Source organism: Anser brachyrhynchus, assembly GCF_964034855.1.
Source record: "Anser brachyrhynchus genome assembly, chromosome: 1".
In the NCBI taxonomy this organism is placed as follows: domain Eukaryota; kingdom Metazoa; phylum Chordata; class Aves; order Anseriformes; family Anatidae; genus Anser; species Anser brachyrhynchus.
In genome coordinates this window covers 122244691-122259209 of record NC_137694.1, presented here as the reverse complement: position 1 = coordinate 122259209, position 14519 = coordinate 122244691, and the positions used below count along the sequence as shown (strand labels likewise).

At 41.6% G+C, this 14519-nt stretch overlaps 1 protein-coding gene and 1 long non-coding RNA gene across 4 annotated transcripts in view; one reads left to right on the top strand and one right to left on the bottom strand.

The window, feature by feature from the left end:
* Positions 1-6352: 6352 nt before the first annotated feature.
* On the bottom strand, positions 6353-11901 carry LOC308187891. The gene is made up of 3 exons (XR_013944987.1): positions 11849-11901; positions 9088-10528; positions 6353-7755 (listed from the first exon to the last, which is right to left on the bottom strand). It is a non-coding gene; the product is annotated as an uncharacterized lncRNA (long non-coding RNA).
* A 1798-nt stretch (positions 11902-13699) lies between these two features.
* LANCL3 (LanC like family member 3) overlaps positions 13700-14519 on the top strand; it is a 39815-nt gene continuing 38995 nt past the window's right edge. For 2 of the 3 annotated variants that reach the window (XM_080576286.1, XM_080576285.1), the window contains exons 1-2: positions 13700-13875; positions 14245-14305. The gene's annotated coding sequence lies outside the window, so the exon portion shown is untranslated. The remainder of the gene's footprint in view (positions 13876-14244; positions 14306-14519) is intronic. The other variant, XM_080576284.1, reaches the window with a different exon arrangement.

The following is a 14519-nucleotide window of genomic DNA, read 5'->3' as shown; positions in this document are numbered from 1 at the left end:
CCGAGGTGGCAATACCTGCCAGATGCCTTCCTTCTTGTTCTTCCCAAAGCTCTGAGGAAGGCAAGGTGTCTCATCACAATTGCAGTAATGTGGCAGAGATTATTTCGGTTTCTTGTGCAGTTCTTTCTGATTTCCCAATCGGTGGTCCCAGACTTCCAATAAAGGGATTTGGGGAAGGATGGCTTCATCTAACCTCAGATCCCTCCGTCTCACAGCATTGTGTCTGGAAGACTTTGGGATGAGAGTATGACTGATCTTGCTTAGGATGAAACCTCTGCAAGAAGAGCACAAAGGAGTCTACTAGGTCTGAATGAAAGCCAGCGGACTGGGTTTTCGAGACTGTTTGTAAATGTGCCTGTGAAATATAGGGGGATACTTTAGCAAGATCCTAGATATTTACTGAAACTTAAGAACATGAAGCTTTCCCTTAGTTTGTTGAAAGTGCATCTGATAGCTTTAGTCACCTTTCCCACAGAAAAGTACTTTATTTTTTCTCCCAACAGTTGCACAGTTCTGAATTTCATTGCATTGATCCTCCTAGAAATTACATGTCCAATACGGAATATTGAATGCTAGGAGAAGTTAATATTGATGAACTTAAATTTCCCACTTGGTAGATGGATGTGAAGAAAGAAAGTAGGAATTTATAGCAGAATGAAAATTTGAAAATTTTTGTAGAAGTTTTTGGAGAAGTTATTTCTTTCATTAGACTTAGAGTTTAGCATATAGCCGTACCTCTGAGTGGGTATGTGACTAATTCCTTAATATATATGTAAGAGAATGAAAAGGGTATATTATCAATATCATAAACAAAAATTCATATTTTATACTCTTAGCTGTAACTGAATGAATACATCATGGATTGAAAAGGCAGTTTGGGTTCACTTGGCACTATTCACATGGCACATAATTTGGATCTGACCTCAATTTGTGCTCTAGGGTTTATGGTGAGTGAGAAAGGAACTGAAGGAGGTAGATGTGTGTGCTTCCTTGTATGCTGCAATACTTGGCCTTGAAAACTCACTGAAGTGGCCAATTTCATATAAAGTACTATATATATATAATATACATATAAAAAATATAAAATACTTAATGGACAAAATGACTCAAAGTCATTTGTTCTGTCAGCAGGTCGGTGCACCAACAACCATGCTATGAGTATGCTTAGTCCCTTTTCCTGGCCAGTGATAAAGATGAATTGTTTTACTTCACAAGGTAACTTCATAAGGTGCCCTAACGATGATGCTTGCGCTTGCTTCAGAAGTCATACAATAAAAAGTGGAGAGCAAAGAGTCCTGTGAGAGAGAACAACTATTGATCTAGGCCTGGCTCAGTTCTATTAACCAAGTTATGAAAAGTGTCTGAAAACAAATCAGATGTCATTCACCAGTGAGATAAAATACTGGGGAGATTGGTTTGATTTACAATATTTTCATTGTTTGGCCACTTCATTGATAAATAAATCATTGGAAAAACAAGTGTGGCTGGAAACTCTCAACTTGCATTTGATCAAAAGAGAATGGGAATATAGCAAAGATTTTCGCTTCAATTTTTCAGAGGGATTCTGTTACGTATTTTATACTGCTGTTTGATTTGATTGTTCTTGACAACTTTCCTCATATGAGGCAGAATTCCCCATCTGGAAGAAATATTAACTCATCTCCCTTATACAGAATAAAAAGAACAATGACAGTTGGTTTTATCCCTGTGAGCAGATAAACAATGCTGTGCTCTCTGAAGATGTGAAGAGAACAATGTCTAAAGGAATTATTTTGGAGTAGTTAAGTAATCATAGAGGATGGGACAATTTTTGTTTTGTCTTGTTCTTATGTTTAACTTTTTCTAGATTTCCAAACTGTTTGTTGCTTGTGGTTATTCAGACCACCAGTAATTCTAAAAGGTCAGCGTGCATATGTGTACCTGTGTTTGAAAAACACAATAAGTAAAATTTTCTTTTTGTAGTGATTCTAAATCTTTGCATCTGTTGCAATAAGCATGTTAAAAATGATTTGCATATAGGTATGGCATATCATTCTTTGGTTGTTTCACTCATTACTCAGTGAAGTCATGAAGGTTAAAGAGAAAAAATATGCCAATTAAAATGGTAGATTTATTTATCTAATTTTAAAAAGCTCAGTACCAAAGCCCACAGGGTTTCATACTGGTCCTAATTTGAGTTGTAAAAATTCCATTTCCCTTTTATGTCTTAGTAATGTTTCACTTCTCATTTACAGATATCATTGTTCTTTATCACGGGGAATTAAAACATAATAAAATCACAGTAACATTTCAAAAATATTTTTAACCTAAGAAGCTCTTCTCTTTATAATGGAAAACACGTACTACTCTCCCTACTTTATATCTGAGAAATTGCCACAGATACTGAAGGCACAGAGTAGGTCATTAGCTAAGGCAAGAGCTGAGATGAGTTTCTCTGATTTGTGAATCTGTGTCCTCACCACCTGATTAGGTAGCTTTTATTGCAGAAGCAAATATTCAATCTTTATTATGTGCACTGCAGTACAATCTAGCAAGCTACAAGCAGGGAGCTGAAACCTACTGTTTAGGGCAGCCTACAAACTCAAACTGAAAATATAGCTTAGCAGGGAAAATGATTGATGAAAGAGCAGTGCATCTCAGTGTATTTTTTACTGAGGGCCTATTTCTTTGTTTTTCTAAATATTCTGGCCAGTACGACGGCTTTAAGACGAATTTGACAACCTTATAGTCTTCCTTCCTCTCTTCAGAAAACTGGCAATGAAATAAGATTTCTGAAGTAGCTGCCATGCATATGTATCATTCAGTACCTAACATATAACAGAACCACAAGTGCTGACTTCACACTCTTCTAAACAAAATCAGCCATGATTGGAAAGGTAAACATCATCAATTATAGGATGAAGTCTAAAATCTTTTTCTGATGTTACATTTAAAGAGAATGGTCTCAACTATCCTTCGTAAGACTCGAGAAATGTTACCTAGCAGCCCTCTGCAGGCTGTGTTCAGTAGGGTCTATGAGACACTTATAATGAAAAGACTGTATACAGTTCTGCTAATTTTTGCAAGTTTTTGCTGTGTCTGTGGTAGATAACAGAGTGTAAATACTATGTCCAGCCTTATCTGCCAGGACCAGCAACTTTCATTGTGAAAACTGAAGTTATGCTTAGTGATACGCATTGTGGTGACTGTTAGTAGCGTGTGTCATTACACCTTATGATGTTCACAGCTCTGAAGATAGGAGCTAGGAGAAGAAGCAGTGCAAACAGTGCTGCTCCAAGGAAGGGAAAGGGAAGGCTGGGCAGCATCCCAGGAGCACTGAAATCTTGTAGGCAGAAGGGCAATGTGTTACCGCAACCAGAGCCTGAGAGTCAGCACTACAAACAGACAGCAGAATGGGTCATTTAAAATTACCTCCCCTACACCTCAACTTGAAGTTTATACACAAGAAGAAATCTGGAAAGCCACTGGATTTGTCAAGAGAGCCTCAAGTGAAGATTCACCTGCAGTCTAACTATTACTTTAGACTGCTGCGAAGTGGACAGCTGATCTCAGAACAGACCTGTCGATAGCACAGAGTAAGTAGGTCTAATGGATTTCTATCGAGTTGCTCAATTTCTAATTGTGGGTGCAAAAAAATACAGTGCCTGCAGTATTTCTCACATGTGGTTACCAGAAATGTTTCCAGCAAGTAAAAAATAGCAAATGCAAATACAAATGCAAATGTAAATGCAAAACAAACAAACAAACTAAAAAAACACAACAGTTATCTAGGTCTCTGACACAAATATAACAGCAAACTTAGGAATGGCTTTAATTTTTCAGACCACCTTTGCTTTGTGCTTCCACTGAGGCATACAGACAAATATGTGCACTCAAAAACGTGTTAAAACACAGTTTTGCATAGTACAAGTGCCACTTCCATATAAATGCTTATAGGAATAAAATAATAAAATGCCATGGTAATAAATTACTATTAGCTTTTCATACCTTTCTTTTATAGTCTCATTTATCAAGCTACCTGAGCATGGTTTAGACATCTTCATGGATGTCAGCTCTGAAGAAGAGGCACATCAGTTACCCGGGCCTTGTTGACCAGGCAAGCTGCTCTCCTGCCCACGATCAGTTCACCTCTCTGCTCACTCTGCAGATGAGAAGAAGGGCTGGGAGTGGGACCAAGACTCACTAAAGTCCCATCCAATGATTCCACCATCACAACCACCCTTTCCCAAAGCAGGGTAAGTTGAAGGGCAGGCCTTAGAAGCAGACTATGTTCCTGGCCTTTCTCATTCATGGAAGTAGCCTGGCCTAGACACCCTTGCATGAACAGAAATGTAAAGTTTCCTGCAGGCATGAAAAATATTCTGTGAAAGGTCCAGAAAGGGTATCAGATAGAAAAATATGATACAAAATGCATTCTTTCCGTGGGACAGCTGACATTTCCATGTGGTGCCCAGTGCCAGGCAGCTTGTGGGAAGGTGCCAGGTTATCACACAGCCAGCACCCTCCGAACAGCAGCACACAGCCAACCACACAGCCACCACAGCAGGACATGGATGCTTTACATCATTCTTTCAGCAATATCTGAGGGTAAAAATGCATTAGTGTGGAACAAATGAAATGCATTTTCATTTCAGTGTCCATTAAACACGGCAATTTCAAGACAAGCAGAGTCTGTATGTAGAATCTAGAGCACTTAACATGTCAGCCATTAAACAAAATACAACATGCATCTTTAATTATCCTAGATTCATAGGCTGGTTTGGGTTGAAAGGGACCTTAAAAATCACCCAGTTCCAACCCCCTGCCATGGGCAGGGACACCTCCCACCAGACCAGGCTGCCCAAAGCCCCATCCAGCCTGGCCTTGAGCACCTCCAGGGATGGGGCATCCACAGCTGCTCTGGGCAACCTGTGCCAGGGCCTCACCACCCTCAGAGTAAAGAATTTCCTCCTAATCTCTAATCTAAATCTCCCCTCTTTTACTTTAAAACCATTCCCCCTTGTCCTATCACCATACTCCCTGACAAAGAGTCCCTCTCCTGCCTTCTTGTAGGCCCCCATCAGGTACTTGAAGGCCGCAGTAATTCTAAAAGGTGTTTACTACCCTATAACATCACTGCCATTTTGATTAAAATGCCTCAAATGAAAGAATAACAGGGAACTTGTAAAAAATTATAAGAAATTGCTTGTGAATGCAGAAGTCACAGAGAAGTATAAAATACGGCATATGCAGAAATTATTTCTCCTCTCCTTGTGCCACCTCGCCTCACCTCACCTCGCCTCTCCTTTCTGGATCCCTATTCACTTACCAAGGGTAACAGCACACCCGCAGTGTCACTTAACGCTCTGTAATAGTCATAACAGCAGCTCTGTAAGTCCATGAGGCCCATGTTACAAATACTTCAATTGACAATTTATGACAAAGAAGTCAGATTTTTCCAAGACACAAGAATTTTCGGGGTATCTCATATACATGTGTTTGAAGGGTACAGAGGAAATCTCTACTGAAGCAAGCTAAGCCCTGCTCTGCGGGTGTGACTCCATGCGGAGGCATGGCATTACGGGGATGTCTCACCAGATGTCTCCCTTGTATCAAGTTCTTAGGTGCAAAGTTTTAAACTGTAAAGTCCAATTAGAAAACCTTCATGATTTCCATTTAAAAGATTCTATTTATGACTGTATAAATATTGCTGCACAGTCATTCGTTGGATGGGGAAGACAGTTTTAAAGTAGTTTCTTCATTCTAAATTATAATATGTTCCTTAAAAGTGCATCGTTTGCTGATTAGATATATCAGTTTGTTTAGCTGCAGTGCCTGAAGCTTCAAATTTGATTGCATTCATTTTAATCACATAACTGGTCTTATTTTCAATAACATGGGGTTGTTTGTTCCAGATGCATTCATGAATTCTTAACTAATCTCAGTTATGCCACATGCTGGAAGCGATATTATTCTTACTAATTCCTAACATCATTAAAAACCAGCCTACATGGAGGAGAAAGAGGTGGGAGAAAGAAGCATCTTGTGAAATGATTTTAAAGTAAACCAGCTTAATTTCAAGTCTTTAATCATGCTTATGCTGCTTTAAGGAACAGGCTCCAAAACCACAAATGACCTTTGTGCCTCTGATATGAAGACCTTTATGCCTCTGATATGAAGACCTGACATCCCACACAGTGAGACTGACACTAATACGCTTGGCTCACCTCACACTTCCCCTGGCTACATCTACATCTGACTTGTTTGCAATGATTTACCACACTCTCCTTCTTCATAGATGAAACCCACCTCCCAGAAGCAGCCAGCTGCTCCAGCTGCCAGCCCTGATTCCTCTGGCCTGCAGGACAAGGGAAGAGAAAAAGACAACAAAGGGAGGGAGCTCTATGTCATAGCACACTTTCCTGGCTGCTGTACCACCTCTTCTGCCTGGTGATCGGAGTGCCTCCTCACCCTGTACGGGGAATCTTACTGCCGGGGAATCTTACTGCTTGGGAGAAGAAAAACAAGAGTTTTCTGGGACTGAAAGGCAAGCGCCAAAGATGGTAAACATTTAACAAAGTAAGGCCGTGCATGTTTTTGGTGGAAAAAAACACATCCAGCTATGTACCTTCCATAGAACTTGTCTTCTCTCTGCTACTTGCTGGAAGAAGGCATTTCAGAAATCTTTGTTTTCAGCCAGGGGATGAAGTGAAAACAGGAGTGAATTAACTAATAATCTCACTGCCAACGCATGTAAACCTCTGTTCCTCACCTCATATATTCAACAGTTCCGCCTGTGGGCAATAAGGTGAGGAACAGGGATACAAGGTCATATGTTGGCAGCAAAACATATCCTGAGTGCCACAGAGCTCCTTTCACACTCCACTCACTGCCTGACAGTGAGCTGGGGGTGCCCACACTCCCCAGGACATACACGCAGGGGTATGTGGGTGGGAGAGTAGGAGCTCATTATCTTGTTCCAGAAGCTAATGATCTTCAGGTGCTATTTTAGGAAGAGGTCATCACTGGGCCATAAAATGCTTGGAACAAGTCCCCTCTCACTCAGAAACTCCCTCTATGGCAGTGGTGGGAGGAAGCCAGTGGAAAATTCCTGTGCTTAACAAGGTTGGATATATTGTTTTTCCATCTTTTTAACAGACCAAGCAACTGGAGTGACAGCCAAGACTGATACAGACTCAGCTCCAGGAAACATTCTGCAAGAATAGGACTTTGATGCAAATGGAAGTCCAGGACCTTACTGCAGACAGGAGTCAAGCCCATTGAAAATATCGGTCTGATCTACCAATGCAGGGTTGTTCTAATCAGAAGAGATATTTTAGACTTAAACCTATCTCCTGTACAAAATGACAGCTAAATCTAAAGGTGCATATGGGAAAATGTGACTAAGTACCCCAGTGTGTGCCTCTGAGCCTTCCTACACTGGAAGGTGAAGTGATGTTAAAGAGAGGGAACAGTTTGTACATTGGCTAACGTGCAGAGGTTTAATTTCTCCACAGTAGGTAGCCAGCACTGACATCTGTGAAAGCCACTGTGTGTTGAAGAACAAGAATCCAAATGTGGGTCATCCAGAAAGCCAGCCAGTCCAGCCCTGCCAGCAACAGCAGCTGCACTTACAAGAACAAAGGCAGAAGTTTTTATTGCAGTGACTTCTGATGATCGAGCCCAGCATCCCTTTCAGCAGAGGGGCTGCTCACCAAGCTGTATTTCAATGCCTGATTTCCGAAAGCTGATGGATTTTTTTTCCAGGTTTTGAATCTGAAAAAGGGGAACAGAGAAGGACAGGCAGCAAGAGAAAATGGCAAATGCAGGCAAATTCATATAAACCAATTGTGACTCTAAAAAGTAGTGTCAAGGTTCATCTTTTTTGCAAAAGTGCTGAAAGCAATGAAGTGGAACAAAACAGACTGACTTCACCAACAGCACTGTGCAAACCAGCAAATAAACACAGGGTATATGGGTAGGTATAACTGTTTGGTTGTGTTTGTTTCTAATAAGGTGTAAAAATAAAGGTAATAATCAGAGAAAGCAGTGCTTTTGTTTTAAAAAGACTTGCAGATTTGCCAGAGCAAATTTTATTTTCAAATTTAAAATGAGCTTACACATACATATATATACTTTTTTTGTGTATACCTATCATATACATATAAGTTCTTTTTTTCTACATTGCCTTTTTAATTAACAAACTTCAAACATCTGGCTTATAGGCAAATTATAGTAACCACGTGGGGTCGTTCCCACGGGTTGCCGTCCTTCCCGAACTGATCCTCTGGGGGCTTCCCACAGACACAGATCCTTTATTTTAAGGATGTTATCTGTACTTCTGACCCAAATGATTTTCTGAATCAGAGCCAAATTTTGTAATCCAAAATTTATATCTCAGTACCTGAACATTTTGCTTATCTACAGGGAACAAGAATGTCTCCCTGCATAATTCATGATGCTGTGAATTATTTTTATGCATCTTCCAGCTTTTTTTTTTAAAGGCATTTGCAAACTGAAGACTAGAAAAACAAAAACGCTTAATGGCGTTCTGGAACAATCTTAGACCATGATCTTGCAAACAATAATTACTGAGAACAGTGAGGTACCATTCATATATATAAGCTAAATCCCAGGTGTAAACATTTGCTGGATCACAGTTTACACATTTGAGGGTGGAAAAAAAAATAAAGCAAAAATATTTTTGTTCAAAGTCCAATACTTCCTACTATTGCAATTTATGACTTTGTAGCTTGCTTTTACTAAAAAAAAGCAACACAGATTACAATGTATTTCACATTTCTATTACCTCCCCCTGGGATGCTGAACAAGCAAAATAGCATAAACTCCGATAAATGAATCTTCATCAAGCAGTCTAGCACAGCTTCTATGCATCCCATCAGACTAACGTAGCAATGAAATGAAGACAGACGGCATACTAATCACAAGAGCTGTAAATAAATGTGAACAGAAATTGATTTTGAGATGTTCTTGGCACTTTCCCAAGAAAACATTATCACTGTATTAAGAAAAAAGTACTCCATACGTTGCTTCAGGCTTCCTAAGAATTAAAAACTCTGACCTCTGGTATTTTCTCTTTTGACAGACCTGGAGCTACTGTAGAGAGTCCAGTGAAGGGCCACAAAGATGATGAAGGGACTGGAGCACCTCTCCTGTGAAGAAAGGCTGAGAGAGCTGGGGCTGTTCAGCCTGAAGAGGAGAAGGCTCAGGGGGATCTCATCAGTGTCCATAAATACCTGAAGGGAGGGTGCAAAGAGGGTGGTTTCAGTGGTGCCCAGCACCAGGACCAGAGGCAGTGGGCACAAAGTGGAGCCCAGGAGGCTCCCTCTGAGCACCGGGCAGCCCTTCTGTGCTGTGTGGGTGAGGAGCCCTGGCACAGGCTGCCCAGAGAGCTGTGGGGGCTCCTCCTTGGGGATCTCCAAAAGCCGCCTGGGCACAGCCCTGGGCAGCCTGCTCTGGGTGGCCCTGCTTGGGCAGGGCTTGGAGCAGGTGGCCTCCAGAGCTCCCTTATGAACCCAGCCATGCTGTGAATACATTGAGAGTTGTGTTTTGAAATGTATCAATCTGGAAAATTTCCAAGGTAACTGGAGTTCTCTTGAATATCAACCTAATTTATTTTCAATGTCCTAAATTAAGTCACCTGTTTTATTGTTTGAGGGGGAAATAACTATACATGCTAAGCCAGGTTAATTTGTTTTTCTAGGTCTGCCATCATAAAGTATAACTCATTGGGATCCCATGGAGAGAAGTCAGTATTCTGCTAACTCATGAAAGCACCTAGACCAGGCTGCTCCTCCTTGCACAAAGTTAGACCTATGCAATTTTGCGCGACTTCATGTGCCCTAACCTAGGCTTCTTTACTCCTTGGGGTCTGCTGAAAATAGCTGGGATAGAAAGTTCTTAGAAGTCTCATATGAAAGTTTTCATTTTTGCAAACCCAGCTTTGCAGAAAAGTTGCTAGTTTGACCCAAAAAAAAAAAAAAAAAAGGAAAACCAAACCAAACCAAAAACCAGCAACACCTAAAAGAAGTTTTGTTTCTGGGTAATAGAGTATTTCTATGTGTAAGTACATATCTTGTAACACACGTTGTATTACCTGGCACTTGAGCCTCTCAAATTCATCAAGCTAAGAGATGTTAGATCTGGTCAGTATGTGTGGCAAAGATGGAAATTTTTAAAATGTTCAAATTCTGTACTGTTTTTGATGACTTGGGACTCGGAAACCTTCTATCCACATTAGAATCAGCATGTATCCAACTTCCTGGCATACCGTTAAGGGGTGCTTGTTTCTTTACAAGCACTTTACTTTCCTCAAGGACATAAAACCAACTTCACCATTACTTGCATTCAAGACCCCAGGACATTTTCTTGTCAGATTTGGTCACATAGCCTGAAATTCCAACATTTTTATATTTGTGCTTGCAGCTGTGCCTGATCTTGGGGCTGCAATGAGCTCGGTTACCATCCTCAGTTTTCTTCATCACCTGCAGGTGCTGTACGTTGAGGCCTGCTGGGTGAGGTCCCTGCCCTGGCAAGCAGAAGCACGATTTGTTAATAAAAGTCTCACATTTCCATCACAACAATTACTGAGATTGGGCAGCACAAAGGGAACAGCAAACGCACAGAGAAGAAAATTCAAGTAAAATGTGACAGATAAAAATGTTAGCTGCTTTCAGGTAAAAACATTACTTGATTTCAGATATTGATTTTTGCTCTTGTACTTTGAAATGGTTCCAAATTCCGGATCTGACCAAAACATTACAATTAAAATCTTGGGTCTCACATTAACATCAATGGTAGAATAGATACACAAAAGGACATTTAAAATTGACAATGTGTGTTGTACTGACAGACTAATTAGTCAGACAAAAATAACTAGTTTGTTTTAATATCAATAATGGAGTGCACAGTGGGATTTCTTGCTTCCTTGTCGTGTTGGCTAATGCTGGAGCCATGCAGAGAACTGCAAATTAACTACTGTTCTCTAAGCATACAAAAGTACTCTTGGTTCATTAGAAATCACCTTGAACATACAAAATCGGACACAATTTGCATGACAAAGAAACTGAAGATTGTGAGAGTTGCATCTGAGAAAAAGAACTCCACCGTCCTGCCAGTTTGAGTAGGTTCAAGCCAAGGGAAGGAAGGCTAGGAATAACCATGCCTGTGGGTGGCTCAGGATGGGGTCTGCATATGCTGTTTTGAAGACAGATTTTTGCCAGATAAGCCCAAACTTAGAATGTCAAACTTCCTGCTCTGCAGAGAGCCTCGGCATTTGACAACAACTGTGTGGTGATTCACCTGTCTATAAATGGGCAAATCAGCATACAGAGAGGTACTGAAAAAATGTAATACTTTTCCCCAATGAAAAATCTTCAGAGACTTCATAACAGTAGCTATGTTTTTATCTGTACTGATACCATTTCTAAAGTAGGGCTGCCTTTTCAAGGGGATAATGTGATATTCTGTAACCAGAAGTAATTCTGTAAGTAATAAGTGCCTCTGCCCACACTTTCAGTATCTTGTTACAAAAACAAAAACACAAAAACCAAAACTAAAACTAAACCAAACAAAACCTCTCTAGCCTCATTTCCAAAGGAAGCAAGGCATACACGGTCATGCATAACCGTCCATCTACCTTTTCATCATTTCACACTATTCCCGTAATTTTGCACCTGTTGGCCAATTTCAACCAAATTTGGTAATAAAGACAGAGCCTCAAAGAAATTCAATTCCTAAGCTTCATGAAACTGAGCTGTGTACAGAAATTTAGTGCCCCCTTGGAGCAAGAAGCAATTCAATATAGCCCCTTGCTTGCACGGGCCAGCTATAACTCAACTCCACTCACCAACCAAATGGGAACAGCCTGGCTGGGATGCAGAGACCACGGTGAGAAATGCCGACAGAAGACAGGCCTGGGAGTAAGATGGCCACTATGAAAAGTAGAAAACAAACCAGTAAGATGCCAGATCTTATTAGTTTCACTGTTCATAGCCCGGCTTGTTTAACAACAAATACATGCAAGTCCCAGAATGTCGGTCTGCTGCATAAAAGCACAAGAGCAGTCATTGTAATCCCACTGGAATTCAAATGATGTGGGACAATATAAATATTTGACACAGTATTTAACATAATCTCTGTGAAATGGTGTGCTTTATCTTCTGATAGACAACTTTCCTTGTGATGAAATGGCAATATACGTGCACTAAAACATCACTTCTGTCATGCAGCAATCGTGTTTGTATTATCGACCACGCACAAGTAACGGAGTAAAAGGCTGGCTTAGGAAAAGAGCTTCCACTGTGCGATGCCAAGAAGTACTTCATTTTCAAAATAGGTTCACACATCACTGTCAATTATTGTCAAGGAATGAAAATTCAAAAGCTTTTGTACGGCTGGTGAGCAGAGTCCATATAGTACAGGGCAGCCCAAGCTGAGAAATGAAAAAATACTTACGGTAAGAAACCATAAGTGTAAGTCTCTGAGCAGCCAGAGACTGCCAGGACAAGGATGTGGCGGGTGAATGACAATGGTGTGAAGCCCCTGGGACCGCCCCTGCTGTGGGACTGTCACTCCTGCTCAGACTTCTCTGTGTGTTGGCTGCTAGCATGGTCTCTGCAGTGCGCAGTGGCATTTCGCTCTTCAGGAACCCATGGCAGGGAAGGTAGACAAAGGGCATATGGGGAAAATGGGTACTCCTTTTCTAATGGGGACATGAAACAGCTCTGCCTAATTCACCCACTTCTGTCAAATGCTCAAAACCAGCTGCCTATCAACCATGCGCTGATTGCAGGGCAGGGTCAGAGGTGGTCCTGTAAACCCCAGAGCCACTCAATAGGAGTGTGGATACTCAGGACAAAGCCTGAGCAGGCAGGGAGAGGAGCTAGCTGCAAATATGACCTGCAGTGGCAAAGCTCTCCTGAGAGGGAACAGCAGCACTGGGCAGTATGGCGTACTGATGGCTGATTTCCATACGTAGTTTGGGAATTCAACTAGCGTTGAATTTAAGAGCCAGTGTGCTCAAACCAGCCTGAACAGCCCCTAGCACAACCCTGTTCATGTGAGCTACGTGGCAGTTCACACCACTAATCACACATCTGTTGCTGGAGCTCAGCCTGGGTATGAGCCCGATGTTCCACCTCTAGCTCAGGAGAGAGGTGGAATGCAGTGTACGAACAAAACTGGCAACCGTGTGGGTATGCAAAAACCCTGAAGGCTCACTAAATTGATACATCAGTAAAAAAGCACTTAAGACAAATGACAGACTACCCTTTAAGACACTTGTTAGGAAGTGCCTCCAGTCCCAACACTACAACTGAGGACACACTACTGTGCCCTGTCAGAGATATCAGATGGCGCTGATTCCCTAAAGGAATATGTAAATAAGCACGTGGAAGCGAACAAGCATGCAGGAACAACTACACCAACAAGTAGTCAGCCCTACCTGGAGCAGGGTTTGGGCTAGATGACCCCCTGAGGTCCCTCCCAACCATGGAATAACCGCAGTTATTCCATCATTCTACATTTTATCAACGTGCGACAAACACATACCCAGAATATGCGTTCTGTAAGGACAGATTTATTCAGATGGAAGAACAGCTTTGAGGCTTCCAGTCCCTCCTCACCCATTACCTCCACCCACCACACCTGTGTCACACCCTTTCTCAGTATAACCTGCAGCTTGTCTCCAGCTCTGTGGCTTCCAGAAGCATAGCATGCCTAGGGGACACAAATGAGTGCAGAGGGCTGAAAGAGAGGAAATTCACTTTTTTCTCAAGCCGAAGCCACACACCACAGGCCAACAATTTCTCTGGGACTACAGAGGAGGGCGCACCTCAGGCTATGATCTGATGAGAGACACATGAGGAGGCTCAGGTGAGACCTTATTGCTCTCTCCAGCTACGTGAAAGGAAGTGGTTGGGAGCTGGGGGTTGTTGGCCTCTTCTCACAGGTAACTAGAGATAGAACTAGAGGGAATGGCCTCAAGTTATGCCACGGGAGGTTCAGATTGGAAATTAGGAGACATTTCTTCTCAGAAAGAGCAGTCAGGCATTGGGGTGGGTTGCCCGGGGCGGTAGTGGAGTAACCATCCCTGCGGTGTTCAAGGAAAGGTTGGACGTGGTGCTTAGGGACATGGTTTAGTGGGTGACATTGGTGGTAGGGGGATGGTTGGACCTGATGATCTTGGAGGGCTTGTCCAACCTTAGTGATTCTGTGATTCTATGATCCATCCTTCTCTTCCAGTCATATCAGGAGTGCATCTATGCATGGTTTGAGTGAAAAGGATACAGAACACATCTTATCTGTAAGCATGAAACTTTCATACATGAAAACACATGCAGTTTAAGACTTAGTCAATTTAAAAAAAAATTGTATACAGCTAGAAGAAGCATTTCTGTAATTTTTCTTCAGCTCTTCTGTTGCCTTTGGTGGTTTAATACTCCTGTACAAAAAAAGTACAGCAGAAACTGTTGTTCTCATTTCTTGTTGATTGCTCCATGACTTCCGCTAGCCCTACA